The sequence below is a fragment of the Populus euphratica genome, unplaced genomic scaffold (genome assembly GCF_000495115.2).
Source record: "Populus euphratica unplaced genomic scaffold, PopEup_1.0 scaffold835.1, whole genome shotgun sequence".
In the NCBI taxonomy this organism is placed as follows: Eukaryota; Viridiplantae; Streptophyta; class Magnoliopsida; order Malpighiales; family Salicaceae; genus Populus; species Populus euphratica.
In genome coordinates, this window is record NW_011500703.1 from 58,397 (window position 1) to 62,109 (window position 3,713).

The 3,713-nt window shown below is 43.4% G+C and overlaps 1 long non-coding RNA gene across 1 annotated transcript in view; it reads left to right on the forward strand.

Moving 5' to 3' along the window:
- Positions 1-1,255: 1,255 nt before the first annotated feature.
- Positions 1,256-3,713, forward strand: part of LOC105116043 (uncharacterized) — a 7,535-nt gene continuing 5,077 nt past the window's right edge. The window contains exon 1 of the long non-coding RNA XR_840460.1: positions 1,256-1,267. This is a non-coding gene — a long non-coding RNA (uncharacterized LOC105116043). The remainder of the gene's footprint in view (positions 1,268-3,713) is intronic.

The following is a 3,713-nucleotide window of genomic DNA, read 5'->3' on the forward strand; positions in this document are numbered from 1 at the left end:
CTGGAACCTCAACAAGGTCCTTCTGTGAATGACAAGCCAGAGGTAAGCTTGCCGAATGCTTCTATTCCCCATTCAACTCCGATTGAGACTGAGTTGGACACCATGAGACGAGATGCTACATCTAATCCTGATGGATGGGAAGTTGTTCAACGGAAAAAAGGGAGACGCAAGCACTCCCCCTCAAGGGATTCTTTGAAATCCCGTCAGGTGGACTCTCACCTATCTCACAAAGCCACTCATCCGGTTCAGGAGGAAAGCCAACTTCATCCCTCAACACCTGTCATTCACACCATATCAGCACCCCCTCTTGAAGTGGATTCTGGGACTACTCATGGCAAATCTGTGGTTGCTATAAGCGCACCAGGTTAGTGCACATCTTGTTCAATTAGGATGCCCATAAGCAAACGGGCTCAACAGCTCACCAATGGTGTTTCTGGCAGGGGTAAGGGGTTGCCTCCCATCCCCCACTCTTGATGATTATTCGTTGTTGGAATATCAGGGGGTTAAATAACCCTCTGAAACAGCATGAGGTCGTCAACCTCATGAGGAAACATAACTTAGATATTTGTGGTCTTTTGGAAACTAAATTAGCTTTGTCTAAAGTATCTTCGATGCAGCAATTTTGGTTGAAGAAATGGAAAGTTCATTCCAATGCAGAAGTAGCCTCATCAGCTCGCATTGTAGTTTTCTGGAACCCTGCTACTGTTCATGTTGAATTACTTGACGTTTCAGCTCAAGGTCTTCATGTTCTTATCTCTAGTCGGGTTCATCAGTTCAGCATTTATGCCACCTTCGTTTATGGTTTTAATACTCTACTTGCTAGGAGAACTCTTTGGAGTGACTTGAGAAACTGGAGTCCCAATTCCCCTTGGATTATTTTAGGCGACTTCAATTTTGTTTTATCTCAAGATGACAAGCATAATGGGGAAGCAGTGTCCACTTATGAGACTGCAGACTTCAGGCAGTGTTGCTCAGATATGGGGCTAATAGATTTAAATTATTCTGGATGCCACTACACTTGGTCCAACGGCAAGGTCTGGACCAAACTTGATCGTGCTCTCGTTAATTCACTTTGGTCTCCAGCTCATGCCTCTGCTCACGTCCATTTTGACAATCCTGGTGCTTTCTCTGATCATTCTCTTGTTACTGTCACTCTCCAGTCTAGGTCTCTTATTGGTAAGAAGAGCTTCAAATTCTTTAATATATGGACTCACCATGACAGCTTCTCAGACTTGGTTGCAGCTAACTGGCATCATGATTTTTATGGGTCGCCTATGTTCACCTTTTGTAAGCGGCTCAAAGCTCTTAAAGGGCCTCTAAGAGAACTCAATAGACTGCACTACAGTCATATCTCTGCTAGGGTTGCTCGTGCAGAGGCAGCCTTAGACCACCATCAAACTATCTTCTCTAATGACAAAGATAATCCTCAACTCCTCGCAGCGGATAAGCTCCTTCGGCAACAGTTTCTTCATCTCAAAGCAGCTGAACGTCAATTTTTCTCTCAAAAGCTCAAATTTACTTTTCTCAAAGAGTGTGACCAAGGCTCTTCTTTTTTTCATGCACTAATGAGCAGGAAGCATTGGCAGAATTATATTCCGGCAATTCATCGTAGTGATGGCACTATTACTACTTCTATTGATGAAGTGGGGACGGTGTTTGTTGATTATTTTAGCCACTTACTTGGCACATCTAAAGACACCCTTCCTCTTGATAGCTCTGTCATTCAGCATGGCCCTTGCCTGGATGCTAACACTCACGCTTCTCTTCTTGCTCTATTCACTGATTTGGACATCAAGAATGTTCTATTTGCTATTGATGATGATAAAGCTCCAGGGCCTGATGGTTACTCATCTTGTTTTTTCAAAAAGTCTTGGGATGTTATAGGTGGGGATTTCTGCCGTGCAGTAAGGGATTTCTTTGAGTCTGGCGCCATGCTTAAGCAAATCAATCACTCTATCATTGCTTTAATTCCTAAATCTACCAACTCTTCTTTTGCCTCTGATTTTCGTCCGATTTCCTGCTGTAATGTTATATATAAGGTCATTGCTAAGCTCCTTGCAGTGAGACTATCTCATGCTCTCTCAAATATTATTAGTCCTATGCAAAACGCTTTTTTGGGTGGTAGACTTATGGCTGACAATATTCATTTGCTCCAAGAGCTTCTCCGAGATTATGAAAGGAAAAGATCTTCTCCCCGTTGCTTGTTGAAGATTGATTTTAGAAAAGCCTTTGATTCAGTCCAATGGCCTTTCCTTCGACAGCTCTTGTTAATGCTTGGTTTTCCCAACCACTTCGTTCACTTAATTATGCAGTGTGTTGAGACTACTTCATATTCTGTAGCCGTTAATGGTAGCATCTTTGGCTTCTTTCCAGGGAAGAATGGGGTTCGACAAGGTGATCCTTTATCCCCATATCTCTTTCTTGCATGCATGGAATATCTCTCCAGAATGCTTCGTATGGCTTCTCTATCTCCTGGCTTTCGGTTCCACCCCAAATGTAATTCTCTAGGCATTTCCCATCTTGCTTTTGCAGATGATGTGATCCTACTTTCAAGAGGAGATAGGCAATTAGTTTCTACTCTTTTTTCGCAACTAGTTTCTTTTGGAGAGGTTTCCGGTCTAGAGATTAATGCCAACAAATCCTTTATATTTTTTGGCGGAGTCACAGACAGCATTAAGCAGCTCATTCTCCAGGACACTGGCTTCGTTGAGGGATCCTTCCCATTTCGCTATCTTGGCGTTCCCTCAAGTCCCCACCGTCTCCTAGCCAGTCAGTTCTCTCCCCTTCTCAACAAGATTCACTCTACTATTTATGGTTGGCTGGGGAAGCATCTTAGCTATGCTGGGAGAGTGGAGCTTCTCAAATCAGTCCTTTTTGGCATGGTTCACTTTTGGTTGAATATATTCCCTGTCCCCGATACTGTTATCAAGCAAATCACGAGTCTCTGCCGAAATTTCTTGTGGACTGGCAATGTCTCTAGGAGTAAATCTGCTTTGGTAGCTTGGCGTACAGTTTGTCTTCCTAAAGCTGAAGGTGGCCTAGGCTTGTTTGACATAAAGGCTCGCAATAACAGTTATCTTGCTAAACACATATGGAAAATTCATCTTAAAGCTGATTCCATTTGGATTCAATGGGTCCATCATTACTATTTACATTCTCACTCCATTTGGAACACCGGAGCTTCCCCAACTTCCTCGCCTTTATGGAAATCCATCATCATCCTACGTGATAATCTTGTTGAAATGGGAGGTGGTCAATCCAATACTGTCTCTCTGATGGCTCACTGGAGCACCTCTACAGGTCCTTTCACTGCTCATGCTTATGATTTTCTTCGGGTTCGTAACTCTCTTGTCCGGTGGAGAAAAGTTGTCTGGGAGTCTTGGTCCATGCCCAGATACAATTTTATCCTGTGGTTGGCAGTTTTGGGAAGGCTTTGCACGCGAGGTAGACTCCACTTTCTCCAAACTGATTCCTCTTGTGTCTTCTGCCAAGTGGAAGAAGAGAGTCATAGCCATCTGTTCTTTGGTTGCACTTGGACCTCTTCTCTTTGGCTTAAGATTAAAAATTGGCTTCGTATATCAAGGACCATGTCTTCTCTGCTCAGTGCCATTCGGGGTCTCTCAAGAATCGGTAACAATGCTGTTGGAAGAATGAGGAGAGCCTCCCTTGGTATTCTGGTTTATATAATCTGGGATGAGAGGAATAAAAGGATA